The sequence below is a fragment of the Papilio machaon genome, chromosome Z (assembly GCF_912999745.1).
Source record: "Papilio machaon chromosome Z, ilPapMach1.1, whole genome shotgun sequence".
NCBI lineage: Eukaryota > Metazoa > Arthropoda > Insecta > Lepidoptera > Papilionidae > Papilio > Papilio machaon.
Window position 1 is genome coordinate 5,820,197 of NC_060016.1, and position 17,465 is coordinate 5,837,661.

The 17,465-nt window shown below is 34.6% G+C and overlaps 1 protein-coding gene across 1 annotated transcript in view; it reads right to left on the minus strand.

Moving 5' to 3' along the window:
* LOC106717330 (glucose transporter type 1) overlaps positions 1–16,713 on the minus strand; it is a 52,519-nt gene extending 35,806 nt beyond the window's left edge. Inside the window, exon 1 of the mRNA XM_045686026.1 lies at positions 16,515–16,713. The gene's annotated coding sequence lies outside the window, so the exon portion shown is untranslated. The remainder of the gene's footprint in view (positions 1–16,514) is intronic.
* Positions 16,714–17,465: the final 752 nt, after the last annotated feature.

Genomic DNA, 17,465 nt, shown 5'->3' on the forward strand with positions numbered 1-17,465 from the left:
TACGTTTGTAAAAATATTTTATTTATTATTACAATTTTTAAGAGAGCGAAATTTATTTTAAAGCAAACCGCACCTCAGCTGCAATTGTTCGATTCCAACACCGTACCAATCAGTTTTCTATTTATGGTAAGGTAAAGAAATTAAACGATATGTGTGAAGTCAACCAACCCGCACTAGTCCAGTGTGATTGACTACGGCCGAGTCACCCCTAAATTAGGGTAGGCACCGAGTCCCCCAACGGGAATGTTTAGAGAGCTGATTGATGATGAACTTAGGCTATACTTATTACTAGATCGAAGTCGGAGACAAACCTAAAAAAAATACGAGACGGGAGTAAACAGGTGTAACCTGGACCAGGACCTTCATCAAATGAAGGAATAGTTGTGTTCGAGACTGTTTGTGTAAAATTGTAACAATTTGGAATAATAAATGAGACAGTGAGTGTCAAGAGATTTAAAAAAAAGGAACTTACATTTAAACTTTTACATTCAAGACGGCGTTGAATGAAGTGTGTGTTTAAAATGACTAATGGTCACTAATGAAAGGATGTTTACCGATGCAGATCAATAACAAAAAAATGGCAAATGGCAATTTGATGGATCCGGGTTGCACAGGACTGATCATCGTGGGATCTTTGGGGGAGGCATATGCCCAGCAGTGGGCGTTACATGGCTGAGAAGAAGAAGACAAAGAATTTCATAGTCTCTTTCACACAAAGGTTTTCTCGGTGTGTGAGGACCTTGGGGTGTAAAATGATTGCAGAGAAACTAACGAAATTTAAAAATATACACACTTATAGAGTTTCAAAGGCTTCTTTATTACTGCTTAAAATAGAGAAGAGCAATCATAGAGCTCTTAGATGCGATCAAGTTGCGAGGACGAGGCGGGTTGAAGTTAAGTAATAGGAGTAATAAAAGGTTACGTAGGAGCGCAATAAGCTCCATATTAAATTACAGACGACGATCTTGAGAAACGTAGAGAACATTTTGAAATTTATTTTATGTACCTACTATAAAATACTAGTAAACGAGTAAAACTAGTAAGTAGGTACATTAGGTAGGTACATTGAATAGGCTCCAAAACTACTGAACCGATTTGAGATTTTTTTTTCACTTTTGGGAAGGTATTATATCCCCAAGTGACATTTCTTCTTTATTTCTTATTTTACTTTTAAATAACGCGCAAAAGAAATCGTAGACAACTGCTACTCGTAAATAAAATGCAACTAATTAATCAGTGATTTTAAAAGATTATTTTTTATGGCAGGAGGACGCGGTACAAACAGTGTTCTATGAGATCTCCGTCAGCCGACATTAAGAAAGAATCTAAGTAAGTAAGAGTTGTAAGTCTTTATGTAGGTTTGATTAAAACGAAACAAAGCGGATGGGGGTATCTAAAAACCTAATATTCAGATGTAACAAAAAATATATACGATAATAATTATGATATTCACTAATTGAAGCGGTCCAATTATTCTCCTGTTTGCTCGTTCCTATTGTCTGTTCATTGTTTACCGAAATAATAAAAACTTTGAAGTACAATTTTTATTGTGCAATCGGTACTTATTATCCACACAATTGTTGATGAAACGATACGAACATTGTTGAAAAGAAAAATTCAACTCAAACCGCAAAAAAAAAATTATGAGAAAGTAACAAGTACCATTTCGATAGTTGCATGTCAATATCGTATGAAGTATTCGTAAACATATACATGTGTATCTTTTCCTGTTCCGTCGATGTTCGCCTCTCGTTCAGTTGTGCTCTTCAATAGACGTTTCGCAACTTGCATTGATGCCCAGTTTCTGAAGTTTCCATTTATTTTTTCACCATCTAATGTTATCTATATAAGAATAACTTTAGTTGTATTTCAAACAGTGTCAAACAACCAGTCCAATAGTTTTGGAGCCAATTATTACTCGTAGTATCGCTTTCCGCTGTTGGGTGACTCTGTACTGAAAGTGCATTTGAAATTGATTTTATCGCTCTAATTTGTCGACAAATATAGAAAGAAGGAGTGAAAGTGAGAAAGAAACATGTTTTAATTGATTTGATGTTTTTTTAATCTCCTAATTTTTAGCATTTTTAAGACACCAAGTCACGGAGTAAACCCAAATTGTCATTTCTAGACTCAAAGTCAAACATGACCGAAATCTTTACTACATTTTAATTTTGTGGTATAATTTTTTGTCATCCTTTACCGGTAATGTCAACATTGAACTCTGACATTTTATTATATGATAGTTGTCACATGTCACGTATTTTGATGTCAAACATGTCCAAAGTAAAGGACCCAAAGAATATCGATATAAATTAAAAAGAAATATAACTTATGCCACTCGGGATCGGGACAAATATCCTTGTCGGATACGAGTCCGGGTCTTATGACAGTTTTTTTGACATTGACAGGGGAACGTCTACAAGTATCAAGGGTTACAAGGGAGAAAAATGTCTTAACTTCTTCCTAAATTGAAGAATAATGGTTAGTTAAGATATATAAAGAAACATATTTTACGAAGTTTTCAAACCATAAATACTATCAAATGGATAAAAAAAACTTCAGAAACTGGGCATGAATGCTTGTATTGCCGCCACAATAAATTTATTTTCATAAATTTTGCGGTGAGCCTCGTCGGCTCGTTCCTTTACAGTGGCGGTAATGCACTAATTTTGCGGCTATCGAACCCATATCATGTAACAATTACTCTCGACACTTTGAAACCATTAAAGCATAAATTAGCTCATATTTTTTTTAATAAATAATTCTTCAATAAAATTAAAATGTGTGTAACTTTTAATTAAAGTAGTCAGAAATAAATGAAAAATTGCATCAGTTTATATATATTTGATATTTGCCATTATCTGTTGGTGTACTTGGAAAATTACAAACTACTTGAGAACTGATTCTGACATATTTCATTCAGACAACTAACCCGCACTGGGCTAGCGTGGTATAATCACCCCTAACTTGGATTAGGCTACGGTCTATACTATATATTTATAGTATGATACTTTATACAATGGCATTATTTTGCGGTTTCAGCTACACCAGGCGATACCGGGTCATCGTGAACCACGACAGTCATGTGTGGTTTTTTTTTTTTTGTTGACGCGGGGAATGCATTTACGCATTTCGCCGTCCGTGCTGCGGGAGCAGCAGGGACGGTTTCGTGTGGGACTCCCGGCCTTATAAGGCCGGACTACCCACTAAACCCCGCGGTGTTCTCCTTCGCCTGACCGGGCCGTGGCATCTACGTTAGTTTATCCACGACCACAGTCATGTGTGGTAGGTATCGAGAAAACTCAGTTAACTTCAACTGAGTTTAATTAAGTAATTATAGACCTTTTATTTGAACATTCACGAACAATAATTTGTCTTTGTGTCTCTATATAAAATAAATGAAATAAAATTTGTAAATTGTCTCTATATCAATGTTTTAATTTTTTCTTTTGTGTAGCCGCTGCAGATAGATTTAGACTTTATGAGCTTTATTGATCTTTACATTTTTAATTTAGCTCTAAATTTTATCATTGTCTTTGATATGAAAATGGTAACGGAATGACGAAAAGAGATTCATTTTTTTTCCTTTTCGTTTATTCCAGTTATGAGTCGCTAGGTATTTCTATTGAAATTCTGATCTTAGAACTCCTAGATCTGTAGCTACACTACAACGGTCGCTGCAGTAGAAAACTACTATAAAGTAAACATTTAAAGTAATATTTCAATTAATAGTCAATTAGTTTAGTAGGTTATTCAATACTAACATGAAGAGGTATGCTTGTATGCTCATGTTATGTCAACAGCATTAATCGAAATTGCATGTTGTGAGCAGCTACAATCAAATCTGACTAAACAATGAACTAAGCATACCTACCTATACAACTACAATGTTACAATTAACGTCAGTAGCCACACAGGGCCTGTATACAGAATAGATAGGAATACATAATATTGTAGGTAGGAATTACAAAATAGATATACAAAATCAGTAATGTATGTATATGACATGTCAACGCGAAGCCCGAACGTCTGGGCCGAAAGATTTCTTATAGCACTTTGACGAATTAAGAAATAGTTAAAAAATCTACTAAAGGTTCAAAATTGGGGGTAAAACTTTGTATAAAAATTTGTTTTTCCTGCATCAGTGCTGCTTAAGAATTAACTAAAAACTTTTTTGTTGCAAATTAATTTCGGGATTCTTGATTTCCCCTTCACCCACATGAAGTCCGCTATACAGTAGAATCATAAAAATTACATTGCCGATAAAATAAATACATTTAAAGTTAATAATAGTTATCAAACATTATCCGTAATGTTCAAATGCCTTGAAATGAATACGATCAATTAAGTAAAAATATTTTAGTGGTTAAAAAACTAGTTCCATTTTACGTTTAACAAGCAGGTGGAATGTGCAATAAGCTGCGATTGTAAAGTTAATAATTCATTTGATTCCAGGCGTTATTAGCTATTCCGAGCTGAGCTTTGATGAATAAAACAAATATTGCATTCATTTGACAGCCGCTGTTTTCAGTTCACGGACGGAGTTACATGACGTAGCACGTCAAATGCATTTTTATTGCATTGCATTCTTTATTGCTGACACAAATTGTTGATTTTTCGCTCTACAAATATCTACAACTAATTGAAGTTAATACACAGATATATGTGTACTTTTGTTTAGACAAAACAAGACTAAGTGAAATTTAGTATTATTTACACCTACCAGTTCGAATGCCTTCTTTAAGCTCACTTTATTCAAAAAATTGCGTTGGACATCACTAATAAGGGGAACATATGATTTTATTTTGCTTCAAACTTGCACCAGAGCTTTCAATCTGGGACATAATAGGTTTAGAGAAAGCTGCGATCAATGAAATAATGGTATTCGAGGTAGAGCTGTTCCGATAACAGCAGAGAAGCCGAAAGTGCGATAGAAATATATCGCTGCTGTTAACATTTCACTCCTGTGATGTTCCCCGCACACCTCACCTCTCCCCGCGCCACTCAGTAGTAGCCACGCCTGTTATCCGCCCATTCCCGGAAACGATGGAAGATCCGCACTCACAATCTGCATTTTTGGTGCCTTAAATGATCAGACCTCTTAAATCAAAAAGTGACCTTATCATTCTACAAGCTATAAGTTACATATTTTGATAGGGTATAAGGATCTGTTTATAACATTTGGTTACAATATGCACAGAACCATTAGAAAGATGAAACAATCTTACAATTGCTTTAAAAATACCGATAGAGAACTACGTATATTAGGTAATAATCGACTCGACTCAAGACTATAGGATAAATAGTCATTAAGCCAGTACAGGGTTCAAGGTCACGAAATCAAGGAAGACATAATACATAACATGTTAGTTATGTATATATATATATATATACATAACTCATCTAATTCAATACGTAAGTCATCTATTTCATAGATACATTTTTTTGTCGTGGCGAATTGAGTGAAATTTATCTTATCTGTATTTTCTTATCCGTGACATGCGAAGTAGAGAACGCTACGAATCAAAAAATATACAGATTTGTTGCCAGCCTTTGTGTAAGAAACAATAAGAGAGAAAAGATAAGAAAAAATGTGTGGAATGGAAAGTATTACATCTCGCGGCACCTCACACATCAGACTTTTCAATTATTTTCAAAGACTACATTTTCACTCAACTCGAGAGTGGATTGTGTTGAAGACTTACATTTTAGATCGTTGCAAACATACAGAACTCACCAAGTCTTAATGTACTAAAGGGATTCAATTTTAAAATATTGTGAACTTCAACTGTATTTAAGAATAAATAAAACGCTTAACTGAGCGGAGAGCGCAAACAGCCCAGAATGCGCTTTGGGGTCGGTACAATAGTTTTTGGCCTTCGTAATAGATCTATTAGACTTTATCGTTTTACCGTTTATTTTTTATTTAAATTCTAAGTTAAGAATAACTGAACGTCACATAGAAACGTTCTACTTCAACAAATAAAGGTATTAAATTAACGTTAGTAACATTAAAATACAGTGAACGCATTGATTGAAAATATAATTGAGCATATTTTACAAGTAGTATAAGTTTTCTAGATTTATAACTACTTTCACAGGATAAAAAGGTCATCGATACGACACACATTGTATTTTCCACAAAACATGAATGTTTATCTTGTGTTAGTAGTAAAAACAATGTCGCGTATAAATTTTCTCACGTTGCATATTCATTAACACATTTCATTTATCATGTTCATCCGCAGGCATCGACCGTCCGCAAACATTTGCACGCGGTTGCATCGTTTAGTACGAGCTTGAACTTTTTCCAACTATCGGGAAATAAAGTTTCTGACAGCGTTATTTATCTTAACCTCTACATTCTTTATTAATGAAAAATTAATACTCCCTAAATTGCATTCCATAATCTAGGTTGTTTACACTTACGCATTTTGTTTTCAAAGGCTACCACGGCGCTAGTATTATCACGGTAATTGTTTATTCTAACATAGTCATATCTCGGTTATATTTATTAAGATTAGAATGCCTTTAATAATAATTTTAATGTTAACATAATCCAGGCTTACTATATTTCCCCGACACTTGGCAATGATTAGAAATCTAACGCTTTGGTGTCTCTATAAAGTGGACGCAAAAATACATGAAATGTTAGTCTCCTCTCAGTCTTGAAGAAATACACACTTTTGTATACGTACTAACTACTAAAAATAATAAATGTTATTGCAGTTGTTTTATCTGTGCGGTCCTACGAATTTCTACATTGTGTGCGGAATTCTAGGTCAGTTTGAGTCCACTTAGAATTTGAATATTTTAAAGATGCAGCTTCAGGGCACGGAATAAACCTATTTGTCTAGATTGCTTAAGTCCCTTACAAGATTTTTTTAAATATAAATTTAAGCGACCATTCGATGCATATGAAAGGCCACTTTGATGGAGTGCGGTAGCTGCAAAAGGGATTCGTACGGAATAACTGGAACCACTTCCATAAACCAAAATCCATCTTTCCGATCTTCTAGGAACTTATTAAATGAATATATGATATACATAAATATAGATTAAATAGAAGAATAAAAGGAAAATGTTATTGAGGTTTAATGAAACTTTTTCCTTCCAATATGTCTAGACTTTATCAGAAAGATTAGTCCATCTATTCCGCCAGAAATATAACCCATACAGGTTAAAGATGTCAAAGTATTATCCCTGTGAGATTCTAACGTAGTTTTGTACAATCTTGCCGAAAACAATTATTGTTAAGAAGATTATCTCCATATGAAAACAGAGCCGTGAGTTGACGCACTTAAGTTGGTAATTTTAAAGATTGTTTTAAATAACATTTTTATTTCTGATAGTACCGATGAAATTCAGTTAACATTACCCATAACGTTAAATTATTCACAGGTAGAATACTTGCACAATTATTGCACATAGGGCTTATATTTCAGGGTGAACAGTTGGACTAACCCTATCAAACTGAAATGACGTGGCGTTGGAGCTAGTTGGTAGTTAGTTGTATTTGAAATCGAAGATGAAGTAAGGATTAAGATGGAAATCATACAAAACATAATACAAAATGGGATCCTATAATGTCCTCGAATTTGTAGACGAATATTGCTAATTTCATTCATAATTTTTATAACTAGTGTTCATTTCATGTGTACCCAAAATGGGTATTTACATGGGTATTTCAGAGTAACGAAAGAATCCGGCTAACTTATTGACTTAATTAATACGTTTAAGAAGAAGTTTTTAGCTTTGTGAAAACTTGGATTCCTCACAATACTCACAACACCTCTCTTGCAGGTGGCTTTATTCTAAACTAACTTTTACTCGCGACTCCGTCAGCGCGGAATAAAAAAAAAAAAACGGGGTAAAAATTATCCTATGTCCTATTCCTGGTTCTAAGCTACCTGCTCACCAATTTTCAGTCAAATCGATTCAGCCGTTCTTGAGTTATAAATGGTGTAACTAACACAACTTTCTTTTATATATATAGATTAAGGTAAATCACAGTCCAGTATATTTGTTTAAAGTACAGTATAATTTAAAATCAAAGTATTACCAGCACTAGAACTAGTGCCAGCGGTAGATATTATACTAAAGCTAACTTTCTAGCAGAAGGTACAATATTTTACCTCTGTATTTAAAATGATTACTAACAGGATAATAGTGAACTCTTTATCAAGTAACAAGTACACGGTAATTAGTATCTACTATGATGATATGATGGTTGATATAATTTATACGACCTAATTACATTTGTTAATGAACACTTGAATGCGTTCAACGTCCTCGCTACAGTAAGCCGCGAAAATTCAGAGCGTATTTATCATGTAAATATGACGTCTCGTACGTTACCGAACTTTCGAATAATAACCTGTATCACGTATAGATAGAGGTGGTTCATGTAAGCTCCGGCTACTACGTAAAATACGAGACAGGCAATGCAGGGGATGCGCTCTGCGGTTCCACAAACTACGTCACGCTAGGAGGGGCCGCCCCTGACGCATTCCTCCCCCTCCCGGTCCGCATCGGTCCGGCTACGTGCGCCGCTGATCCTACTTTCAAAATGATCACGATACCATTGAAGTTTTTTATGAAACAACATAAAAAAACAAAATAATATTTTATTTATCATGTATTGTTGAAGCAAAATACCATGATTAGTCACTACCTCTGTTACGTTTGTCGTATAGTAAAGACGTGTAAAGCCATTTGTACACAAGGTAACGTAAATCATCGAAACTAATATTGTACCCTATAAAAGTATAAAATATAAAAAAACTGCCGAGTCTCGCTAAGCAGCCACAGCCCTTACAAAAAATTTTCAGATGCCAGTAAGTGTCTATAATAAAGCCTTGACGATAAGACGGCACCATCATTCTACGATTAGCAAAGTACTTGAAAATATAGTACTTACATTTTAATTACTCGTAGAAGAATGCATTTGAGTATAAAAATCAAGATTTCAATCATCGATTGTACTCACTTGCTTTTTACTAGGTATAATTATAAAATATTCTTCAATTACAACTAGGTATCTATTTATGTTTGAAATTTCAACCTTCTAGATGTATTCACAAGGAATTTACAATGATGTCAAAAAAGCTTTGAAGTGATTCGAGAAAAGAGTATTAAGCCGTGCTCGCTTTGACGGGTGCATTTCCGGGTGAACCCTGATGGTTGTGCCGCGTGAATCGCGTTACGCGCGCTCCATACACAATACGTAGAATCGTCGACTGGAGTCGTCTATTCGGTCAGTACGCGTATAGCGACAACATGTCAACTCTATAGATTTGCTCCGCCATCTTAAAAATTGCAACAACTTTTCTCAAAGCAACCAAAAAACAGGTTGCGAGTTGTCTTTGGAGGTGATAGATAGAAATGTCAGCGACGCACATTGAGTAAGAAACTCAATGATATTGTATTACGTAAGTCGCTCAGCGACTAAATTCGCCGGGTTTCGCAGATTTACATTGCCTTGTGTACGAAGAGCCTTACTCGTAAAGAGAATAGATTTAATCGTTCGTTGGTCTGAATAAAGCAGATAACTTTTGACACTGGAAGATAATGTTTTTTCTGCGATACGTAAGTATTAAGTTTATATTATTACTAGCTGTGGCCGTGTCGGAGGAGTATGGTAACTAACATTGCGACATGAGAATTTTATATATAAGAAGTTTATCTACTATTATACAAAGGGCTTGGCCTATTTCACAATAAGACAATAATTCGATTCGGGATGAAATAGGGATACAGACAGACGGATTTGTTGGCATTAGATGACCATTTCGAAACTTGAGTAAGTTGCTATCGCTATTATTACTTAGTGTAATTAATATAGTTTATATTTGTATTTTAACTCATCAAATATCGAAATACACGAGTTAAACATATTCAGGTTTGTTTTGTAAATGTTTGACGTACGAGTACATACAAGTATATGTATGTAAAGTTGCAATGCGGCTAACTCGCCCCGACTATGTTTGTTCGTTTGCTTTACAAAGTTAATACAAATAGCTGTCGTGTACGCGCATAATCTTTTGCTGAAATTGTGAACATTTTGCGAACTACATGTTTAACTTCTTAAACCGACCTAAAATAAACATTAGTTAAGCTTTATGGTATTAATTTAGAACTATAATATTTTAATATAGACAAAGTTAAAACAAACGATATAAATTCCCTGAAGTCCCGAGAATACACTATCTAATTTCATTACAACCTGTCCAGCTTGTCTAATATTCCTCTGCAACAAGCGAAAACTGATAATTTAGTAAACAAACTTAATAGCCAGTAGCTTTAATAATGCAGCAAGATTTATTTGACCCAAATGTTTACTTATGTAGGCCAGTCAATGCATGCAAAACAATGCTAAACAACTAATTTCTTAGTGCAACAATAGTGTTACGAAGGCAATATTGCCAGCGCCCACGGCCTCTGCTCGTTAATATCGGCCGACCAATACAGTGTCAGCCGTCTCTTATTATTACAAAGCTCTATCTAAAAAATGCATTGACAAAAGTCGTTTTAACAACCATTTTCGATGCACAAAAGATAAAATACAAAATAATATACCGATGATATGCGCAATTTGATTCATCTATGCCAGTACCCAATCTCATGGAAATTTTAGGCCTTTTTCAGCACGCTGCTTCAATGCGTTTGATTGAGTTCACACATACGTTTGAATCAAAACTAGAACCCGCAGATAACAAGTCAAGGACTAAACTCCTACGACAATAACTCCCTCTTATTCTACTTGATACCAATATCTCTGTATAAAACATCTGCATCCCTCACATTATATTTGAGAAACTGAGATAAGAATATGTTTTATACCGGTATTTCTGTCTGAAAAACCAACGATTATTCTTTAATTAAAAATTAGTTAATAACTACTGCATAAAAAAAATTAATTTGCACAAATGATAACTTAAAGATAATCTCCAATATAATGATGTTTTTATCTTACTAACATTATAAATGCGAATGTTTAGATGGATAGATGTTTGTTTGAAGGTATCTCCGGAACGGCTCAATAACTAAATCTTGATAAAATTTGGCACAGATGAAGAACATAGTCTGGAATTACACATAGACTATTTAATATGATTTTATTTAATACCGCGCGGACGGAGTTGCGGGCGACAGCATAAGTAATACATAAAATAGAAACAACATAATATATGCGAATCTAAAATTGTAACATATTTGAAAGCTTTACCGTGGGCTGAATTTTTCACATTTAGTTCGGCAAACAATAGACCAACTCTCTTCATATTCTATTTTGGACGTACAAACGTAACAATGTTTTGTGAATTCGTTAAATTTTAACAAAGAGGGAGCTATTGCAACATTCTGTCACTCCTCCCTGCAACTTTGAACGCATCCACAAATTTGTATGCATTGTGAAGTATTTAGTTCCGTTTCAAACAGAAATTGCAAACTGTTGATTGCTAGTATTTTCATATAACTGTTATGATTTCATATTTAATAATTACCGTGGCAATCAGAATTAGAAAGCCAAAAAAGTAAAAAGAAGAATCGTAAATACTTTAAAATATGAATATCTAATTTTTACTGTAGTCGATACTTTCCATCGCAGCAGTTAACTGCAAAATTTTAGTGGAAAGGTATTTTATTGCCCATAATTTCTAGAAAAAGACAATGCAATATATTTAAATCAAATATCGACAATGTAATGTTAGTATTTCTATCCACATAACATGTCATCTATCTATCTATCTATATATATAAAAGAAAGTCGTGTTAGTTACACTATTTATAACTCAAGAACGCCTGAATCGATTTGACTGAAAATTGGTGGGCAGGTAGCTTAGAACCAGGAAACGGACATAGGATAATTTTATCCCGTTTTCTATTTTTTATTCCGCGCGGACGGAGTCGCAGGTAAAAGCTAGTTCTTTAAAAAGAAAGTAGGTTTTGGTGTAGAAATATCAGCAGTGGAAATCTACAATAAAGTAATCATATCCACAATATTATAGATTTAGTATTCCGCAATTGTTCATTATGAATTGTTAATCGTGGCTAAGTATACACCTGTACACTATGTCATATGTTCAATCCGGTATGCGTCGCAAAGCTAAAGTAAAGAGGAAAAATTAAATAATCAATATCATGTCAATGCAAGTTATGGTCAGAAGAAAATTGGTAATAATGTTTGGAACACTATTGTATGTGGAACACCTGGAAAGTCCCCATGAATCCCGCATTTGGAATAAAAATATTCAAGGTCAAGAAATGGGGCGCCTTTTTCTTTTTTTCTAAGAGCCACCTTTTCTGACATATTAGGGTTCAAATAGTTAAGATAAGTAGTATTTTTCACCACCCAGCGATCAAGACTTTGGTCCACGTGAAGAATAAAATTTCAGAAAACCTGAAAGACTTTACATTTTTCTTCTTCTTCTTCTTTACATCAATCACTACATATTTTTGTAAATTATCAAGTATTTCTGTTGAAAGAATAACGTCCACAAAAACAATAACCCTCAAATGAGACGTGTAAAGGATAAGATATTATTAACTAGCTTTTACCCGCGACTCCGTCCGCGCGGAATAAAACTTAGAAAACGGGGTAAAAATTATCCTATGTCCGTTTCCTGGTTCTAAGCTACCTGCCCACCAATTTTCAGTGAAATCGATTCAGCCGTTCTTGAGTTATAAATAGTGTAACTAACACGACTTTCTTTTATATATATAGATTTGTTAAAAAAAATATGTGGCGATACAAAGAACAGACTGTCGGGTAGGAACGGATTTTTCAGGGACATAGAATTGCGTATAGTGGGAAGGGGAAGAGAACTAAAATTTGACCTCCAGCAAGCACACTGATGAGAAGAAACACGAAAAGACATCCACTTGACGCCTGTCTTCTGTGTTGACATGGTATTGTATCAGTCGAAGGGGCAATTCGTGCAGCAGCTAATTCTGCTGCGAACTGTACCACTGTTAAAACTAGAAATTGGAAGTTAAGTTATTAAGGTAAGTTTATACAATAGAAGAAATTGGTGGGAAAAATAACTGTTTGTTGTATTGCTTACATTTATGTTCAAAGTTTTAATTGCCTTAGGCGAGATCTTCGTGGATTATATAATCACTGAATAGCCCTTATGGTTAATCAGTGCGCTGATTGACTAAATGGCACGACATAATGCAACGGAATGGATAACTGTCAATCGGATTAGTAATTATATTACATTAGCGCAGAGCCAAATCAAACGATTAGTGCACTCAATCTGATTATTAAATTGAAACTTAATGGTCTTGCTAAAATCCAAATCAAGATAAATATAAAACAAATTCATATATCTGATGATGATGATGATGATATATTATATTAATGAAACAGTCAATAATGTAAGTACAAATCCGGTGCACATATTAACAATATCTCTCATATTCTGAAATTTACTATGCACGCTGAATTCATCTAGCATATTATACAAGCTTTAACCTCTAAGTCAAGCGATTGGATTCTCAAATCGGTCGCATCTGTCACTTGTTTTAGCTTCAATTAAGTTAATATTACCTATTGTTCATAACAAAATGGTTAAATATCGACAGGAACTAACGACGACGGAGAGAGTAACTATACTTTAAGGAACAAACAGTACTAGGTTGACCATTATGCAAAAACAATGAATTTCTTTTTATTTTCTATTGAAAAAAACTTTATGCACTTGTTCTCTTCATTAACTTTAACTATTCCTTTCACATTCAATCCGGTCTCGCAATTTTCTCAAAAAGGGGTTACAAAATTTACTCTTCACATACTCGTATTAATACAGGTTGATTCATAACGGACGAATTAACTGTGAGGAGGTAGAGGACCTCAGTAGCTATAGTTTAAGCATCAGAGTATGTTCTATGATTATCAATGTATCTAAAAGTTATTTACTTAATTTTTTGTTAATAAAACGTAAAAATCAAATTCTCGGGTGTTCGACAGTACGTCTAAAATATTATGATTACAATGGTAGTTTTTTAGTAATAAACCTAGTTAATAGTTAAGCTGTCGGTACCATAACTAGTTGGTAAATCTCACCGTAGTTTCGGTCTCTACGGTAACATACATAGATATTTAAGTACCTCGAGATACTTAAATTTATTTTAATCTGTGACCGATTTGGTACTCTGAAAGAGTCAATGAGGTCAGCACTACATAAAAGTTGTGTGTCTAGTACAGTCTGTACACAGTATAATTTTAGAGTGATAGCGAAGGATTTAAATCACTGTGAGTCCACCAAGTGACATGACCACTTAAGTACGGAGACAAAGGCTGCGTATGCGTAGGTATTCGTATTTCCCCACATTAAACGGTAACTATCGCTAAAAATATTTTAAACTGCTGCCATAATGATTTCTGAAATCTAGGTCACGACCTTTGTACGTTGTTTTGCTGTTGAACTTGCCACAACCATACCACCCACCGATGTTACATACTCGTTCGTACAGTAACGCCTAAATATCGATTTTATTGTAAAGCCCGATCGTCCATATAAACAATTTAAACGAATAATTTCTAGTTGTCACTATTTGTAGCTTAAAATTAATACGCATTTTTATCAACTATTCTATTCCACTAACTTGGTTGCAGGCTGTATGAAGCGTGCAAATTAATTCGAAGTTTGAATAAGTATTGCAGCCACGAGACGGAACTTTGAAGAACGGCTTAAGCTGGTTGCAACTTGCACTGCTTATCGAATATCAACATGAATTTAACTTAGATATTGTTTTACTGCAACTACTTTAACTTCTAATCTTCTACAATATCTTTTCCAATATAAAAAAATCAATATAAATTTTAGTAGGATTATCTGAAGATGCGAACAAAAGGTTAGTATATGTCCTAAAAACTGTTATGCACACTATTACACATATTATTTTCAGTTTCGATATAATGTATCTGGCGTTGCAAGTTATGCCGAATTCAGTTGTTTGAATATCCTTTAAACGCATCTTCTATTTTTTTCTCTCCTTTAAAACATACAATTCCTGATTGATAATCGAGAATTTAAATTCAGAACATGTATGAAAACATGTGTGGAATTACAATACTGTATTTGCATGAATGATTCGATAGAGAAAACCCACACTAACACAGATACAATAATAATTCTTACATATATTTAACGATTTTATTTTTGTTTCTATTATTTATGTTTTATTCTAATTTGTTTTTATATCAAAGGTTATTGACTGAACTTGCATTAAGTTTGAATTAAATTTATTACATTAAAATGACATGGGCCTAGCACGAATATTTGTGACAAAATTTATATTAAAATTTGTGCAGCGCCCCTATCGGGCGTAACATACACTAACTAAAAAAATTCATACTAATTTTGACAAATTCGAAGATGACGATACGAAAGCGATTGTCACAAATATTCGTGCTAGGCCCACTGCTGTATTTTTAAAATCGGTAATTGTAAAAATTTTAAATAAAGTTCTAAAATGTCATTGAATGCTATTTTTGTATTTCATATTACTGAAAACGTTAATATGATAATAATGTGTAGAGTTTTATAATAGAGGTCATCGTAGTTTTAACACCATTTTAAAGATTTGACTTAAACGGATTGTCTCTATTTACTTCTTATTTATAGTTTTGATAATTCTTTATTATATTCTTATAACTTTTATTTTTAACTCAATTATTTTATACAATTGATCCTTAAAAAATTATGTATATTGTATACGGTTATGTTTTTGCTTATATTTATTGCTAACTTAGTACGTTTAATTGCATAGAAATATTAGATATACTATAGTTGTAATTAATTGAAAGTAATAAACAATTTCGCTATGCAGTTGTTGGGTTTCTCCATTTTCTTATTGATGACCAATTTTCGTAACCATTCTCGTAGTCTTTGTGCAAGTTTTACGAAACGTAGACTAGTGGTGTTAAGGGTTTTCGCTAAATGAAAAAAGGGATAAAATGAAATTAGTCATGTGATATACGAATATACTTTCGCGTGTAAAATTATGTTATCGCCAGCTGAAATTATTAAATCAAACGCTTCAACAGGCGCACAGCAACTTACACATCATCATTAAGTTCAAGCCAACGATGGGCGTGTACAGCATCTTCGGCTCAGGAATTACGTTTCTCATGCCCCAAATTGCATTTTTTTTTGTAAAATTGATGTTAATGCGAATTCTTACTGGTGCTAAAACGATTTGTTCGTTAAAAGCATTTCTTATTCTGTACCAGTTTTTTCGCAATTTTGGTCACATATACTATGTGTATTGTAGTACTTGTTATAATTATACATACTGTAATTAATTAGTTGCTAATTAAAATACATTACTAGACATTATGTTACTTTAATTGACTTTTGGATTGAATTATATAAGCCACTCAGTTTCGTGTAATTGATTACAATACACGTTCTTGGGCCGAATCTGCTCGACTTCTCCCATGCCTCCAAAGAATTTCTGGTGAATGATGATTGATACATGATAATGTGGTGAGGGAGCGCACCTACCTGGTGGCAATGTCTATGAACGGTGACGGTGCACACCAACCAGCAGATGGATGTGAACGGGCCGCAATGCCGCCCTCTTCATCCACCTTGTTATTAGCTGGAGTTCATCGCCGGCATGCGACCACCGTCCCCGATCGATTTAATGAACGCGATCCGGTCACACATGGAGGAGCGCGCTAGACCCGGCGGCGGCAGCGGCAGCGGCGGTGGCGGCGGCGGCGGCGGGGCGTGTACGAACTTCAGTCGAGGCCGCCGAGCGCGACCGCGACACTCGCGCGTTTAATCCCACTCTAATTTCGGTCGATGCGATGGCGGAGGTTACTCGCGCATGACTACAGCGGGAATGTGGACGCCCCAGCAGTCAGAGAGCGGAGCGCCGTGCGCACTGGGATGCGCACGATCAATATCGTAAGGCGTGCGTTGCGGCTCGCCCAAGACCGTCCCCGCGTGAAAATAAACCACCCTTTATTCATATGATGACGTTGGCAATCGACGTCATCATAAAAAGAAGGGAAGCGCGCGCGGCTCGGTGCCGGCGCACAGTCAGAGCGGTTGCCGCAGCCTGTCTCTGTGCGCAACTCCTGCTTGCCCGCTCACCCGCACGCCGGCCCACGCAGAAGGGGCAGGCCTTTCAACTTTACTTTGACGCCCTTTTAAACTACATTCGATAAGTTTTTACAAGTGCAATAATATATATTTTTTTAAATAATAATATTACACTATGTTCTTCGTAAAAAAAAATAATTTTGCTTTATTTCTTTTCCTTTATATGTTAATTTCCAAAGATTTTTTTTATAAAAAATTAGAAGAGTTTTCAAGAATCGAATGACAAATAAAAGGCGAATTATTTTAATGTTTTATTCTACAGGTATGGGATAGTTAGTATAGTTTTAAATAATTATAGAAAAAAGTTGGAGTAAAAATATCATAAATAATGATTAAGATGTATCG